We start from the raw sequence: 18,442 nt of genomic DNA, 5'->3' as shown, positions 1-18,442 counted from the left end.
TGAAAACAAGAGAACAGTGCTGACAATCCAAATCCAGAGATACTTCCCTCCTCAGCTCTCCAGCGTTTATTTGCCAAGGCACCTCTTACTTATGAGACGCCCAAGTGTCAGAGCAGCGAACTTGCAAACTGATCCTGGCTGTACATAAGCAGATTCCCTTTTGCGAGTTGCCAATTCACTTAATGTAATATCAGCTGCTTAATCTCATTTTAGAGGTTCTGTGGTTCCCTCTTAAGGGTTTTATTTTGGCATTACAGTTAGGCTATGTGCAGTTTGTCACATATGCCTGTTCGGCTCTCCAAATGACTCAGCAGGACATGCTTGGAAATGAAGCTTCCCCTTCTTAGCTGTATCTGTGGAATAAACTGATACTTCATTTGAAAATGGATGTTTTAGAGACCCAAGAACTGACAAATACTGCAAAGACAAGAATGCAATTTCTTTGTCCTTTGGTCCAGTCGGTCTCAGCATTGCTTTGGGCTGATGCTTTCCTTCCATTCCACTCCTTGCAAAAGAAAAATGCTAACAAATCTTCAGAGCACATGAAAGATTAATGGGGCAGGCTAACCACTATTCTTATGAACACACGTGCTTATCATAGTGCATTTTCTTTCAGTTACATTTCTGAATTGAACCTCTAAAGAAACAATGAGAGTAAGGAGAGCAATGGAAACTAAATAAAGCATTTGTCGGTCTGCCTTTTTTTCCCCTGTTAGTGTCAGTTCCACTGTGCTAGTCAGTCCACCACCATCAAGGTGCCAGGGGAAACACTTAGGTTTATGGAAGAATCTCATTTCACATTTAGCATCTACACAGCGCTTTGCATTTCCCTGGCTCTATTATAAACAATGTATAACTTTTTCAAAAGCACCTACACCATTTAGGAGCCTAAGTCCCGTTTTCAAAAGTGACAGGATAACATTTTCAAAAGTGATTAAGTGAGTTAGGAGCCTGTTTCATTGAATGTCAATGAGACTTAGACTTCTAAGTACCTAAACCAGCGTGGTGTCCTACTATGAAGAAATTAGAAACATAATCCCTTTTGTTATTACAAAAAAAGAGCAGTGGGGGCTAACTTTGGCTGTTAATGCTTCAACAGCCTTTATCATCTATCTAAGGTCTGTGTTATAATTGAGTTCTCTTGTGCACTGCAGACAAATGACAAAGTTGAACATGCAATGTTGTAGCTGTGTTGATCCCAGAATATAAGAGAAACAAGGTGGGTGAGGTGATATTTTTTTATTGGACCAACTTCTATTGGTGAGAGACAAGCTTTTGAGCTTACACAGAGCTCTTATTCAGAGTCTCACAGCGAAATACAAGATGGAACGATGAACATGGTTATGTCTCATCTTAAAATCTGCATATTATTCAAGATCATTTACATAGTAACTGATAGGAGCTGGAGGGAAAAGCTGTCTCTAACTGGCTTTATCCCCCTTATATTCCCATAAATAAACTGCAGAGACTGACTCTGCGATAGCCAAAGCCCATTAACAAGTGATTCGAGGTGGCAGTGGGCTCTGCCTGCAGTGAGAGCTTTCTGAACTGGTGCTTTCAAGTGGGGATGCTGACACAGAGCATGTCCTTATTGAAATGAAAATGTCCTCACTGAAATTAGTAGATAAGGGAAGATTCTTCCCATATACAGCAAGACCATTTTGCAAAGGGAGTACAATGAAAATAGCCTATTTTATATCATATCTATTTATGGATGCCACGTTTTTTTTAAAAGTCTTTTTTCCCCTCTTTTAAAATGTTTGCAGAGAATGAGCATGGAGGGGCAGGGAACGGCTTTTTGTCACTGTCATCCAACGAGCATGCTGACCTTTCAGTCACCAATGTACCTAGCTCTACACTGCCACAAACATTAGAAGCTGTGGTTTTTTTTTGAGCTGGAAGTCCTGTGTAGCTCTTTCAATTGCTGCGCTAATAAATCCAGGAATGTAGTACTCATTCTGAAGCCAGGAAACCATACTTTAAAAATAATTATAAATCTAAACCAGCTAGGTAAGCACATTGGTGAGGATTAAACAGCAGTGGTTAATGAGGCTTTGCTCCAAAGCGCATTGACTTCATGGGCTTTGAATTGGTCCTTAAATACTTATAGGCTCTGAAAGACGAGTGTACACAACAAATGAAGGGAAAATAGATTGGAATGATTTTTTTAATTCCCAGATAGTTCTAAACCAACTTTTGTTTTCTGTGTGTCCCCTTATTAAGAAACAGTAATAGCCTTCAGTCATATCCTAACACTACAATGCGAAATTGTGTTCGGTACCATTATACTATCATCTAGCACTTAAAGGTATATAAAAGTACTGCTGTTGTAATGAGGTGCACACAGTCACTACTTTTTAGCCAAAGGGGTAAGATTTAAAACTGCTAATGCTTCTTCTTCTTCTAAAGAAAGCCACACCACCACACCTGTCTATTGTGCTAAGGCTGCTGTATGCATGTAGGTAGAAAATTGTTTCCTGCTTCTCATGGGATTTTAGCTAGTACTGCAATAATACTGTATGATACTGTAGTACTTCACTATTACTGTGCAATACTTATCCCTGTGAAAAGAGTTATCTGGCACAGTTAAAGTCAAAGTTTTACTCAACAAACTGTGTGTATTCTGAGTTCTACATGTACGTTTTAGTGATAAAATGTGTTTTACTTTTTTTACCTAGGTAGAGTCAATATGGCTGCAGGTGGCTGGGCTGGATTTTATTCTAGCTCATGTATCACCAATACAGTTGTAAACTAAGTTTCTAATGATCTGTATTCACTAACAATCCCCCTAAGGACAGGGCATGACAGACGTGACGTAACTTATATTAATACTGCACAGAAGAACCTATGGTGAGAATATAATTTGAAAGCTGCAGTGTTGCACAGGAGTAAGTAGGACAGAATTTTGTCATTCACTAGGAGCTAGAAAGAGCCTAGCTGGTCTTTTTACATCCATGTTTGAATGTGTAAAGCTGAGGGATGGGGTTGGGAGGTGAGAGTTTGTCTAATGGTTTTTATAGAAGCAGATACATAATGTTAAATAAAATTGGAGGGTGTCCACAGGGTAAAATACAAAACAATATTACAAAAGTGGTGCAGAGTGTGATCATAAAGAGCTAAGTGTGAACAGTGTGGATTTCTGGATCTAGAACTAGTGAGGAAAAAAAGGCACTCTTGGTATCCTTTTTAAATTGTTCTCAGATGCATTTTACAACCCTGTAGAGAAAAGCTGCTAGAAAGCAGGTATGTCAATGTGTGAGGCAAGATGATCTTGTGTGTCTTGTGGATGAGGAAAGCAAATGGCATAGCTTGACTTCAGTAAGGCTTTTGATACCTTCTAATAAACAAACTAGAGAAATATAGACTTGATGAACTACTATAAAGTGGGTGCACAACTGCTTGGAAAACCATACTTGGAGTAGTTATCAAATGTTCACAATCAAGCTGGAAGGGCATATCAAATGGATTCCTTCAAGAATCTGTCCTAGGTCCAGTTCTATTCAGTCTTCATAAATGATCTGGCAAATGGCATAGAGAGTACACTTACAAAGTTTGTGGATTATAGCAAGCCGGGAGAGGTTGCAAGCACTTTGGAGAACAGGATTATAATTAAAAATGATATTGACAAACTGGAGAAATGGTCTGAAATAAACAGGATGAAATTCAATAAAGATAAATGCAAAGTACCACCATATGGGAAATGACTGCCTAGGAAAGAGAAGGACAGAAAAGGTTGTGGGGGTATAGAGGATCACAAACTAAATTTGAGGCAACAATGTAGTACTGCCAAAAAAACCAACCAACCAACCAAATGAATATCATTCTGGGAAGTATTAGCAGGAACGTTGCACTAAGCAAGACATGAGAAGTAATTCTTCCACTCTGCTTGGCACTGATAAGGCCTCAGCTGCAGTATTATGTCCAGTTCTGAGCACCACACTTTGGGAAAGATGTGGACACACTGGAGAAAGTCCAGAAGAGAGCAACAAAAATGCTTAAAGATCTAAAAAACATGATAGACAAGGAAAGATTGAAAGAACTGGGTTTGTTTACTTTGGAGAAGAGAAGGGGGGGGAGAAGATAATCTTCAAGTATGTAAAAGATTATTATGAAAAGGTGAGTGATAAATTGCTGTTCTTATCTACTTAGGACAGGACAAGAAGTAATGGGCTTAAATTGAGTAAGGGAGATTTAGATCAAACATTAGGAAAACTACCTCTCAGGACAGTTAAGCACTGCAACAAATTACCTTGGGCGGTTGGAGGATTTCAAGAACTGGTTGGACAAATACCTGTCAGAGAGGGGCTAGATAAAACTTAGTCCTACCTCAGAGCATGGGCCCCCTTCAAGTCCTACATTTCTGGATTCTCCCCTTTACAGCCCCCGGTACCATTCTCCTCCCGCATTGTTCCTTTCCCTCCTACAGCCCCCCAATACCATCCCTCTCCCATTTCCCCTACAGCCCCCCCAGTACCATCCCTCCCCCCATTGCCCCTTCCCCCTACAGCCCCCTAGTACCACCCCTCCCCCCATTGCCCCGGCCCCCTACAGCCCCCCAGTACCACCCCTCCCCCCATTGCCCCTTCCCCCTACAGCCCCCCCAGTAGCACCCCTCCCCCCCATTCCCCCTACAGCCCTCCTCCAGTACCACCCCACTGCCCCAGGAAGGACCATCCTGCTTGCCCCCAGGACCAGTGCCGGCCCCGCCCCTTCACACAGGCAGGCTCACCGCAGACGCTCCCCGGCTTCGGCCCCGCCCGCTTGGGGCCCCGCCCACCTGCCGCGAGCCGTACGAACCCGGCCGGCAGCCCCCCCCCCCCTCCCGCCCAAAGCCTTGGTTACGTCACACAAGAGTAGCCAATGGGGAGGGGGCGGGCAGGCGGTGGCAGAGTCCCTCGCTGTGAGGCAGGGCGAAGAGGGCTCGCGCTACCTCAGAGTGGGCAGAAATGGCGGGAAAGGCTGAGGCGCTCGCTCGGAGGCCCCGCCGGCGGCCTGGCTGTGGGGAGGCCGCACTCTCCTCTCCCCGCCCCCGCGGCGTGGCTGTGGGGAAGCAGGTGCCGCTTTGTTGCCCCTCCCGCAGGCTAATCGGGCTGCTAACGAAGCTGCCCCCGTGTCAGGTGCCTCCGGCCATGGCGCCCGGCTGGGCAGCTCGTCGGGGGCCGTGGAGCTCCACCATCCTGCCCCTGAGCGCCCAGCCTTTCCCGCTACCACTCGCCCCTGCTGCCCCGGATTAGCGTCTTCCAAACCCTCCTCCCCGCTCTAGTGTCCCCTTCCCCCAGCCGATTAGCAGCCGCTTTGGGCTCCTCCACTAGCCTCCTTCTCTCCTCATTCAGGCGGCAGCAGCTCGGCCAGGCCTACCTTGCTTTCCAGCAGTATCCCCCAAATCCTCCCCTGCTTCCCCCAACAGGTTTTGTTTGTCTCAAAAACCCACTCTGGGGATCCAATATGTTTATAGCCTCCCCTCCCCCGCATTACTGTAGCAGCTGAGCACCTCCCAGGCGTTCATGGATGTAATCTCACACCACCCCTGTGAGGTGGAGAAGTGCTGTGACCTGATTTTACAGGGGAAACTGAGGCACAGATTTAAGCAGCTTGCTCATGTTTCCCCCGGGGGGGAGTCTCTCACAGCAGGGAACTGAAAAGTCTCCCAAGTCCTGTGCTTGCAACCTAACCACTGGCTTGTTCTCCCTCCCAATCCAGATTTAATCTCTTCCCCCTGGCTCAGGGGTTGCCTGGCCTGGCCTGGCCTGAGAGCAGTGCTTGCACTGGTGCTAGCAGCTGGTACCTGCGCTCACCACCTGTGCCTGCGATTTCCTTTGGTGTGTGTCCCGGGAGGAAGGTAAGGAAACAGACCCTTTTGTGGCTCCCACGGCATCTCTGGAAGGCTGTAAATAAGCCAGTACGTGAGTGACTGGAGCATCTGTTCCATCAGGCAGAAAACATCTGTGTAGTGGAGCCTGGAAAAGGTAAGTGATTTTCAAAATTTGAGGTTTTTTTTTTTCTCCTTTTCTTTGAGAGGGGGCGGTTTGGTTGTAGGAGAGTAATAAAAATGACAGGAAGAGTGTTTGAGTTGACTGTAGCCCTGTTGTAGAACAACGGTTCCCAACCTGGGGTGCAGGACCCCCTTGAGGGGGGGGAGTGTGTGCCAAAGATTACAGGAGGTTCATGAGGCTTCAGTAATATATTGAGGTCATTTAGCCCCCCATGCTGGTCAGAGAGGAGGAGCAGCAGCCCCGGACAGCCCCTGCTGCCTCCATTACCCTCAGTTCATGAGGGACAGGAAGAGGCAGGGCCACATGGGGCATTCAGTGGTGGCTGTGCCAGGGAAGGCTTAGTTGCTTACTCAGGGAAGAGTAATTTTTTAAAATGTTTGTTAATGTAATTTAGTGGTATTATTATCATTATATGTATTTATAGGAGTTATATGTGTTTATGGCAGGGTGGGGGTGTGCGGTTTAACTAGTGGGGCTTTCACTCAAAAAGGTTGGGAAGGTTGTAGAGGACAGGCTGCAAAAGACGTGGGGCTTTTTCATTTGACCAAAGAAACCATTTCATGGGATGTGAACCTTTAAGGAGAAGGTCTGTCAGAATCCAAAGTAAGAGGGACACAGCCTCCAAAATAACACAGCAGAGAGTGTGAAATGAACTTTGATGTAGACCAGGGGCTCTCAGACTCTGGCAGTGTGGGTTATGTGAGGACATCTTTCCTCTCAATAGGATCTCATTCATAGTTAGGCATCAGCCCTATGTAACTACCATAATTGCCTATCTGGAAAAGTAAAATGAGGAACGTATCGAGGTAAAGTTAGAATATGCATTGCATTAAAGATACTTATCTTTTTAAAAAAAACAATCACACCTGCATTTTTGCTCTTCACTTCTCCCTCTGAGCTGTTCCCCTCTGGTACCTTGGCATATGTTTCTTTGTCCCTTTCTTTTCCACTCCTCTGCACCAGTTGCCTGGTTCCCTTCTGCTTTGAGCAGTCTGTCCCTGAGTCTGGACTCAGGCTTCCAGTCCCATTGGCAACTCCTACTTCTCCTGATGGTGGCTCCCCTTTCATCTCACAGCATCTCCTAATGGAGCTGGCTAGGCTAGGCTGGCTCTTCCTCCTTGTTTACAGCTGCTTTTACAGGCATCCAGGCAATGGGAAACCAGGAAAAGCCAGCACCTTGTGACTTGCCAACTCTCCACAGACTACCAGCACCGACATACTCCATTTTATTTAACTTCAGTTTCACCACCATGTTCAGTAATAAACAGTGTGATATAAACACTAAGGTAGGAGCGTGTGGGATAGAAGTAAATTTGTGATTGAGAGATCAAGACTAATTGGATTAAATGTAGCTTTAGCCCATGCCTCACTGTCACCAAGGAGGCCAAACTGTGAAGGATAAATTTGGATATTAATATGCCTGGTTGTTTTAGCATTGTTGTACCTCCAGCAGGACATACATCAATAACCAAAGAAAGCCCATTCCCAGTGCTGTTCCAGCTGGTGCCTAAATTTCTGAATGATGTAGCTAGATCCATCATAATAGCACTGAACAAAACAAAACTGATTAGAATTTAAAACATTAACGTGAGCAAGATGACAGCAGTACAAGGAACATTCTACTGCTGGTGAAGATGGGACAACTAGCAATAAATAACAGCAACCCAGAAGCTAAAAAACAACCTTCCCCCTTTTTTATTTAAAAGACCTGGAAATGTTACGTCTCTTTTCAAATATATAAATACATAAGTAAATATTATTAAAGAAAATTCACTGTACCAGGAAAGATGGGTTTGTCTGAGACCACTGGGAGTTCTCAGATCTAAGTACTGCTCTAGATACAGTAGAACCTCAGAGTTACAAACACATCTAGAATGGAGGTTGTTCATAACTCTGAACAAAATATTATGGCTGTCCTTTCAAAAGTTTACAGCTGAACATTGACTTAATACAGCTTTGAAACTTTACTATGCAGAAGAAGAATGCTGCTTTCCCCTTTTTTTATTAGTTTATGTTTAGCACAGCACTATACTGCATTTGCTTTTTTTTTTTTTTTTTGGTCTCTGTTGCTGCCTGAGTGGTAATTCCGGTTCCAAATGAGATATGTGGTTGTCTGGCCAGTTCATAACTCTGGTGTTCGTAACTCTGACGTTCTACTATATATCCAAACACAACACAGCTGAAAACACAGAAGTTATCCATATTTTTAAAAGATATAAGTACTGCAGAAAGAAGGATGTCCAGGAAGGGGAGCAGTTGCCAAAGAGTATAGAGAGGAACATACGTAGAAGAGAATCCTCACCCAAGATTAATGAAATATTTGTTCTGTGCCTGTGAACCATATGCTTGCACAGCTTCATCCTCAGAAAGCAGAGGAATTTGGTAGTGTACATACCAAGAGGAGGTGTCTCTGTTATGACTTCCTAGAAAGTATTTCTGGCATAAATAAACACCTGCTGCTGTACCACTACATGCTGTGATTTTGTCTGCTCTTACGAGCAATTCTTTCCTCACGGATAATGCTGCAGGAAGTAGGACTGGTGATTGAGTAGGTGTCAGTCTTCCCTCTGAGTGAATACCGACCTAGAGTCTCACTGTGATGTTAGGGGACAATGCACTGCTGGATGTGCTATTTTGGATATGATATACACCCAGGACCCTGACTATTTATCATCATTAAAGATGGCATGGCATTTGAATCCTGGTGTCCTGACTAAATTCCAATACATTCTGCCTGCCTAAATTGATCCGGCAATTTAGAATAATGATATTAGAATCAGACCCTTAGATACTTCACCCAGTGATACACAAGTGAATGACGTAAACTGCACCAGCCATGTGGCCACACACCCTGTTCCTTTCATCAAGGGTGTATTGTGCACCTCTGCCAATGGATATGCCAAATATCTAAATCATGAGGGGAATCAGTTGTTGGATGCCCTAAATATCTGGACCATGTGTGTGGGATTTAGAGTGATATATCTTTCCATGGGAATTAAATATGGCCATGCAGGAAACACTGCATTATACTCCTAGAAGGATTGAACCTGTGATCGCAGCTGGAAGTTTTTTTTGAGTTTGAAGACATGAAAATATGAGAAGTCATAATTTTAGAGAAAAATCGCTGAAATATTCCAGTCAGGTTAGAGGTGGCTGGGTTTCTAGCTGAGTGTGGAAATTATTTTAATACTCCTTTTTACAGATTTTACAGCAAGTGCCCAGCAGGTGGCATCGTTTCCTCAAACACATTTTTTAAAAATGGAGTGTCAATCTACTCTATTTACTCAAATATTGCTTTGTCCATGGTATTTTATGTAATTTCCCTAGTCTAATCAACTGGTTAATGAGAAGAGAAAAGTAATGACTCTGGATCTTTAGGTTATTATCCAGAGAATGAATAGCAAAGAGTTACTGAGGCAAGCAATACATGCTTAAATACAAGTGTAACAAAAAAAACCCTCAGAGCAATCTAATTTCTCAAACTCCATGTGTTGATCCAAAAGAAAATGTGTAATTGTTTTTGTAATAGGTGGGACTGGCATCTCCCAGAAGCCTCAACACACACCTAAACAGGTAAGGCACAGATTTCAGATCCAACCCCCAAGGCTTCAGGTAATGAAATGGAAATATAATAGTTCCAGATTGCTGGCATGGCCCCTCCTGGACTTTTATCCCTGTTACAACACTACCAGATTGATGTGCTGTATTTGGCAGCCTCTCTGCAAGGGAGGCCCAGGGTGGGAAGAGTAGAGATGTTGCAAATCAGGAGGAGAGGGGGCTGAGAAAGCTTTGTGAAATGCTGACTCTGGCTAATCTGCATCAGACCATACCAAATAAAGTGTTCTAGCTGTGTCGGTACCTCACCCACCTTGTGTGTCTCACACCTAATACACACAGTCAAGCCAATACTTTGAGCCCTAAAATAAACAGCAACAAGAAGCTCAAGAAGGATAAACAGGAGAAGAGCTAAAAGGTTTGAGAATCCTTTATGTCCTACTTAGCTATGTACTGATGTTTTATTATGCAATTAGACTAAAATATAAAACAGGCAGGTAAATCTGAATGAGACAGAATTCTAAAAAAAAGACAATTTTATTTATTTAAATTGCAGTAACACACAGGGACTACAACCAAGAGTGGGACCCCGTTGTGCTAGATATTCTATCAACACGAGGTCAGGATCCCCATCCCAAAAAGCTAACAATATAATAAAAATAGCAAAATATGAAGGAGGAGAGTGATACAGTCAAATAGTTGTAAAATGGGCTATCTGATTGGATTTTGACAGTCACTATGGTGGTGTTGATTTTTACTTTTTAAAGATATTATGAAGGTATGGAAGGGCCAGAATTTTCCACATGTATTGTTTCTCTTTATCTATTCTAATAGGTCTCCATTATTACCATTATATCTGCCTGTTTATAGTGTGCATATAATTATCTTATTCAAAATAAGGACTTCAATGTTTATTTTAAAATACAGTATCAGCATTCCAGCACTAAAAGCAGACCCCAAATAAAAAAGATTTGTACCCGCACTCCTGAGTTACCTTTACAGCAGCAAACGAATGTGTGCAGGCCAACACTCAAGCAACCCTACAACAGCAAACCAGTTTGTGCAACTCAAGTGCTTATAAGCTACCATGCAGTAACAAATCACTGTGCTTAGGCAACTGAAAGAAACTTTTGTAAGGAAGAAGGTTTCAGTTTCAAATTTGCAGGTGGTATTATAAATAAGGAAGAACATTTTAAAAAAAAATTCTGAACAGTAACATGACCGGGCCCTTTAAGTAAGGCAGTGTAAACTATATATCTACACATATTTCCTCTAAACTAGTATGTGCACAAACAAAAAGGCTAGCTGAATGAAAAGTAAGTTCAGCATTTCAAAAATGCCAAGTAATAAGGGACAGGAGGGAAATAACTAATCTGTTAAAAAAAATTTAAAACATAGAATCCCAGTTTGCTAGTCTATTTAAAAAAAAAAAAAAAAAAAGTATAAGCAATGATGATGAAACCAAGCCAGATCATATTTACATGCTAGCTCCCCAGAACAGTGTAACGATCTGCTTCATCTGAATTTACGTTAAAATACAAAAATGTGGAACTTGTGTTGCTATTTTTATAAGAAGTTTTTTAATTCTATGTCATTATTTGACAGGCTAAACAAAGCTGCTGAAAAATAATGTTATTCCATATTGCTTCAGTGACATGTACTGATAAAGGCAGAGCAAAATCAACTGCCACTTGCACACTGCCAAACCCTGTCATTGCTATGCACAGCTCCACTCAGGTCAGCCATAAACCCTTCCTTTTCAGAATAAACAAGTCTCTTCGCACTCATATTCCTGCCCACTTGCGCGTGTGTTTCTATCACACACATGCTCCATTCCTGCCACACTCTCATGCACCACACATACGTGCCTTCCCTCACACATAGCAACATAATAATTTCCCCTGCATGCACATACACACTACTTTTCCCTTGCATAGAACACACTCAGCACAGTTTGTTCCACACACAGATTTGCAACATCTCCGCTCGTAGACCCACATGCTCTTACTGCCCTTCTCTGCTTTTACCACTGCCGTCATAAGTTCACATACAATCACTTGCTGTTATTTCAGTTGATACTGATGTGACTAGTCCTTTCCTGAGAAGCAAACTACAACCCTGCCCTGTAAACCTAAGAAGATAAATATAAAGTCGAACAGAACAAACTACCATCCAAATATTTACCAAGGTTTATCAACACATTCAAAGGCACTACAGTAAATTCCTGTATTTGCTAGGACTGACATATTCTTTTCTGGCATAACTCTGATGATTTAGTGGAATTACACCAGAGATTAATTTGGCCCAAGGTGTGATTTGATTTCATTTACTAGTGTGAATTCATCACAGGTAATTTTTAAATCCAGCAACAGTGTATCAGTTTGGGTCAGTCCTGACCTTGTTGCTGTGTTGGTTCTAGTGCCTGTATTACCCAGTATTCTTTCTGTTGATGCTACACTTGTGAATCAAGGCTGCTTACTTCTTGCACACCCAGCACACTACTACGGTGGTGGCTGGCACCTCTAAAATTTACAAGATACTGTGTTCACAACCAATAGCAACTCGGGCATGCTGGTGGAGATGCTGGTTGCCTAGGAACAGCAAAATATTTGATGATTTTCTTTCAGGGGATTGTAAGCGGATGGACCTCTTCAGTGTGCACATGGAAAACAAACAAAAACATCCAAACTCTCCGGAGATGCAGCACTGTTCACAGCTTTCCAAAGAAGTGGTTCTAGGAGTAAATGTGGAACTAGAAATTTTAAATGGGTTTAAAATGCACTTGATCAGATTCTCCCATCCCTAATTAAAATTTTGGTATCTTCCAGAAGATGTCTTTACATACTTGCAAATTACTTCTGTCTGTATGAACAAATAATCCATCAAAGCAATCTTGATGCAGACTCTTTTGTAGAACTATCCCTGTCAGTTACAGAGCGAAGAGTGCATGATTGTGCTTTTCCTCAATCTGCAGGAAATTTCGTCTTGTAGGAACAGGATATTTGCAGTATGGGGCATTGTGTACACAATCTTCCTTATAGCATTAATGCTATTAGGGTATAGAGATTTAAGTCCACATTCAGCCCCAGAGAAAGCAGGTGTAATTTCAATGATACCAATGGAGTTTTCTTATTCCCGGGCTGAACATGGCCCAGAATTTTTATGTCTGCTACCTCGATGACGATGTAGCAAAGAAAAAAAGGAGGAAATACTTGTGGGAGGAAAGGGTTTTATATCCCAGTTTGAGTGTAGTGAACCTTTATATCTGAAGAAGGATTTTAGCCATTTGAAAAGTCCTGTTTTTCTCTGTGCCTTTTCAGCTTGCTGATTTTTCCCCTTTCCCCCAATAATATGAAGCCCTGTCCAATACCTCCAGCCCTGCTGCTTCATTATTAGTGTCACACATTATGAAGTGTTGCACAAAATAATTAATTGTCTCAAGCATCTTGCTTTTGCTGGTTTTAATTCAGTACAGCTACAGATGATATACATTCCCCCTATATTTATATACACAATAGTCTCAACATTAACACCTCCTACTTAAAATATATAGCATCCCCCCCCAAAAAAAAAACTTTGGTGAAAAAATACTTTAGCTTTTAAAGAAATATATTTCTGCAAATGTTAAAGTTTGTCCATTTCCTCTCAGTTTCTGGTTTGTTTCTATGAAAGAAATTAGCACTTGATCTTCATTTTATTTCTGACAATACAGCATTCAATGGAATGTGTTCTGAAATGCACATGACATATGGAGAAGTAGTCTTTTGGCTTCCTGTGGTGGCCTCTTCCTAAGTGAGTCCCCACTCATCCACAGGTCTTCGTAGGATGGAAAATGATCTTAGGACTGATACAGGTGTGTCATACAGAATGAAGGGTAGTTGGAAACCTTCCTAGAAGGACAAGAGACAGAGATTTTCCAAGTCCTCTAAACAGCCACTGGAGACTCTGAAATAAATATCACAGCTTGCACCCATTGCTCTTCCTCACAAACCCAGGTGCTAAGAGTTCTTAGCGTATCATTTTAGGGTGCTTTCCAAAATTCCAGCCAGCCAACTTCTATAGAATGGTTACTTCCATCTACCTTAGATTTTTTATAAATAATAGCTTTCTAGCTTTACTATTTGAGACAAGTTCCTGTTTCTTCTTAATAGTTTCTTTAACAGTGGAAGCTGAATAACCATCTGGAGCAGATGGTATAATGATCTAAACATCAGGTTTGATATAGCTATACTCTTCTGGCTGGACTGACTCACCTCTTCATTCTTCCATGGTAGATAAAACTTCAAGCTTTCACTGTTCACAGATCTTAAAAATCAAGGCTTTGTCTGCTTAGGTTGACTTTAAAGATCCTGTGGTGCTTTCTTAGAAAGAAAATGTTTGCCTCAATATCCTTGGCCAAAATGTCCTCAGCTGGTGGTATGCAGTGTGTAGTTCACATAGCTGTCATTCACTACAGATGTGGCTGTATTTCAGTGAAGTTGTATGTATAGAGCTTATGGCATGCTCTAGGATGTGTCCATCTTTATCCTGACTGTAGCCTCTCCTTGCATCAGAAAGTGCAATCTACTGACTGATTCTAATACTGATAAAAAGATCTGAAGGACCTCTCTCCTTATTTATGCATGATGCCAGGACTGAGGCCTGACTTTGAAATGGCCGAACAAGACTCTTCCCTGAAAAAGAGACTGTGCGCCTTTAAATCCCCAGTAAATGGAGAAAAACAAGCTGTGATTTATATAAGCCGGGTAATCATGTGATTTGCAGGAAAGCTCTCTCCTTCTGCCCCCTCCCCTCCCTACTTCCCCTCCCCACACTGGCCTCCAACTGGCATGCAGCACAGTTCCAAGAAAGAGGCACCAGCATTGGGGCCTGAGCAGGGGGCGGAAAGGGAATGGGGGGGTTCATTCAGAAAGAGAGAAAGCAAAACAAACAGAAGCGAGGCAGGAAAGAAGAAGGAGGGGAGGCGGGAAAAGAGGGGAAAGGGGCCTCCGCATTGTTTTCATTTCTGCAATTCTTCACCCTCCATAGCATTGTGGGCTCTCAGAAAAGCTGGTTTTCTGTCTCTCAGACATTTACCACAACTCCAACTCCAATTCATAAACAGATCCCACCAGCAGCTTATTTATATTCATGCTAGCAGGGGTAACAAACAAAAAAATCTTAGACTGTTTACAGTATTCTGGTAGTATCCAGTTCCAGTAGAATGGAAAAGCATCCCAGCTATCAATTGAGAAGGAAGGAGAGACATCTTCATGTCTTCTGTGCACCAGCGTTAGTGTATGTGTGAATATCCCATATTTACCCTTAGATTTATTTTATTCATTAAGGCCCAGAGTCATTTTATTCATTTAGGAAAGATCAAAAAAACCAACTCCATGTGACCAAGAGCAGGAAGCAAGTAGTAGATAATTTTTGTATTGAAAAGTACAAAAAGTGGCTATTTATAGAGCAGAAAAGATGATGTTGTTCTCCTTTGTGATTAGCACGTAGGGTTTTGCTTCTGGTGAATTGAGCATGGCCTTTTAGATCAGCACCAAGAACAACAGAAACTCAGATTTTTAGATGCCTTTATGAAGCTATAAGCACCAGCATACATTTCTTCAAAATAACGTGAGGTGAGGGAGAAGGGTAACCAAAGGGACCGAATGGCCCTTTGTTTTACTCCACCTATTCCTGTTGAGCAGAGTAAAATCTAAATGTTACCCTGCAACACATTAGCTCATCTCAAAGATACTTTGGGCTTTTGTTTGTTTGTAATTCCCCCCGCCTCCAAACTCTCAAGATGTATTTGGTGACGAGAATGAAGTACGTGGCACTGATCTGGGGAGGTAACACTGGATAATGTGCTATCAGGAGGTGTTATACCATCAAAGTGTCTCACAACCTTGTGCCTTTTTTACCCATTGGAAACACAAGCTCAAGTGGGAAATGAAATGTTTGTGAAATTCACAGAAGTAGCTCTGCATTTGCAAAAGGCCTGTCAATTTAGCATCAGGAAATGCGGAGTGTGTGTAGTATGCCTCACTTGTTGGGTGCACGGACTCATCACAGAGAATGAGTATTGCTAGTTTCTCAGTTCTTGAGGGAGGGAGCAAGTGTCTTTTTTCTTCTGGTTTGTTTCTGTAAACCTTGTAAGAAAGAAAGAAAGCAAGTAAGCGGGAAATCCCTAAATGCAGAAAACAGAGTTGCTGATTGCTTATCAGAAGCTCCTCTGAGACATGTGTTGCAGTGCTCACATCTGCTTCAGTGTGTTACTTTAAGCTCCTGCATTCTGCTTTGCTGCTCAGGCCCGTAGGGCAGCCACATTATAGATGTCTTTCCCTCTTTCACTCCAGGGGCCATTTTTCACTCATCTTGAAGTTCGCTGCTACATATGTTTGTTGTGTTCTGCCAAAAGCTGTCCTGCCAATTTGCTTTGTCCTGCCAGAAGTTCCATCCCTCAAACTGTTATTTTTTTAGGTGTAAGCAGCACTACTGAGGGCCCAGCATGGGTGATTTGGGGGGAGGACAGGAAATAAAAGCATGTAGAAAATGAGTATTACAGTTCAGGAAAAATATCGGGCCGCTTGAGGCTCTGGGAAAAAGTGGCTCCCCCTTTTATCTTTCTACCCATGTAACAGGAGGAAGCACAATCCAGAATTAGCCTTCAGTGACCTCTGTTTGAAAAGCAACAGTAAGAGCACAGACGTAATTTGATACATAAGGAGACTGGTTACTCCTCTCTTAGCAGTAGTTAACTGAAAATCTCATGGTGACATATGAAGCTGTTAGAAAATTCCAGACAGATGGTTCCTACCCCTTCTTATCCCCAGGGTTTGTGACAATTAGGGGTCTTTCCTCCTCCCCATACCTGACTTTGAAGAAATAGCTGCTTTTCCTGTTGCATTGCTCAGAGATTTGCAAAGGTTAAGAGCATGAGGCCTTCTTGGTCTGTGCATGGCATACACTTCAGAAGCTTCTAGGTCTACAGACAGCTCAATAATGGAAAACAGACCAGTGGGGACATTGCTTGTCAGAGATCACCTTTCCATGTGGATATGGAGCACCACCACATGGAATTAGAGCAAGTATGCCTACTAAAGTATTGCCCAGCTATGAATCATACTAGCAGCTTGCCAGGAGACTGAGATCTGCACCTAATTGGTATAAATGGAAGAGACTGTAACGACGAGAAAACTGGTGAAATTAGGCATGTAGGAAGGAATTGCCACATTGAATCAGACCACTGGTTCACCTAGTCTGTTGTTCTGCCTCCAGCAATGGATTGTACCTGATGTTTTTCTGAGAACCTACCATAATACATTGTTATTTGTGGGAGATGGAGGAATGTGGATTCTTTTCTGCTCCTTGAAGGTAATCAGCTGATGTCTTGAAGTGGAATAGTTGATTACTCTTATCATTATCTTAGCATGAACATTTATAAATGTTATTAATGCCCATCCAATTATTCAGCCCTAATCTAAAATTAGAGATAATAGAAGTCCCTTTACTCCACCCCTTGCTCTTGCTGCTGTTGAATGCATTCTCCTGAATGGAAATACGTTTTCTTCTGCCACGTGAAGGTGTTATACCCAGCACACACTTCTGCTATGAGAGGAGTTTATAAAGAGACAACGTTCATGTTCAGACTAGACTGTCAGTAAATGACAGGAGAATGTTCTGTCAAAACAACACTCAAAGAGAAGTGGAGAAGTGTGCAAGAGGTTCAGAGCTCTGTAGCAAAGCACCCTGGAGTCCGGTGTCAACCAGCCTCATACAAGGAACACAGCTCTGCCTCATACTGTCTTTTCCTTGCATCTTTACTTTTATATTTTACAGTTTCTTTATTTTATCCTTGATTTCTTAGCTTTCATTTTTCTCTTCTCCCAGATAGCCCTGTCAGAGAAGCAAAGAATTAGTAAATGCTGGCTAGGACTCTGTAATTAAATGGCACAAGTGAGTTGTTAATGCACTGGTCTTTCACCTTTCCAGGGAACTCTCACATCTGGGTGAGGTCACAACTGAGATGAGTTTAGGGGTCCTCCACTGAATCCTTAGATTTGAATTAAAAAAAACAAACCTTTATACAAAAGCACAACTGGCAATTTCTGAGTTTTTATCAGTTTCCTAAAAATATAAGGAAATAGGTTTTTTGGCTATAGATTTGGCTGTTTGATTCACAAATCCTTTTCGACTGGAATCCACAGCAAATACCCAGCCAAATGAAATACTCCTAAATCCAACATTTTTATAAAACGAAAAAGCAACTGTTAGCAACAAAACTTCAAAGTTTGGTAGCTCCCATAATCATTAGTGCAAAAATTAGGAGGATATTAACATTAGGAACTATGTTGAAAGCACCCCTTTTGCATTTTGGTTTGTCTCTTTCCCTCTCTCCCATGTTTATCTATTATTTTCTTAATCTCCTTCTCTCTTTCTCCAGTTGACTGGAAAGAGAGAAGCAGCTGCACAGTTTAGCCAGCTCCCATCTTGGGCAGGTTCCAGTTTAGTAATCTTGGACATTTGATTTAGGGTTAAGAACTGTACAGGAAGTACTTCTGTTCAGATCAGGCTTTTCCCTTCTCAGTTTTCTCTTTTGTGTCACCTCTCCTTGCTTACCTTGAGTCCAACTGTGCCTTTTTACCATTGTTAACTTTTATTCAGCAATCTGCTTCTCCAGCATGTATTTTACAGGAAAACCAAATGACCAGGCTAGGAAAGCAAGTTTTCCCCATTTATTGTACAGGAGAATAAAACAATATCTGTGCAATGAGTAGAACTAAGTGTTTAAACCTTCCCACTGGCTGGGAGCTCACCCCAAAGCATCAAGTGTGACATGAGATAGAAGGAAATTTTTAAAGAAAAAATGCCTAAAATGTGGATTATTTGCACCTGTGAAAACCTGAGTCTGATTG

General features: G+C 42.1%; 2 long non-coding RNA genes across 2 annotated transcripts; one reads left to right on the top strand and one right to left on the bottom strand.

Moving 5' to 3' along the window:
- The first annotated feature begins 5,703 nt into the window (after positions 1-5,703).
- Positions 5,704-12,972, top strand: LOC137140860 (uncharacterized). The gene is made up of 3 exons (XR_010916496.1): positions 5,704-5,966; positions 9,523-9,566; positions 12,176-12,972. It is a non-coding gene; the product is annotated as an uncharacterized lncRNA (long non-coding RNA).
- A 4,207-nt stretch (positions 12,973-17,179) lies between these two features.
- On the bottom strand, positions 17,180-18,206 carry LOC137140908 (uncharacterized). The gene is made up of 3 exons (XR_010916507.1): positions 18,147-18,206; positions 17,512-17,580; positions 17,180-17,423 (listed from the first exon to the last, which is right to left on the bottom strand). It is a non-coding gene; the product is annotated as an uncharacterized lncRNA (long non-coding RNA).
- Positions 18,207-18,442: the final 236 nt, after the last annotated feature.

This window comes from Emydura macquarii, unplaced genomic scaffold, assembly GCF_026122565.2.
Source record: "Emydura macquarii macquarii isolate MOO-44397 ecotype Brisbane River unplaced genomic scaffold, CSIRO-AGI_Emac_v2 contig_2994, whole genome shotgun sequence".
NCBI lineage: Eukaryota > Metazoa > Chordata > Testudines > Chelidae > Emydura > Emydura macquarii.
This window is presented reverse-complemented; position numbering and strand designations above follow the sequence as displayed.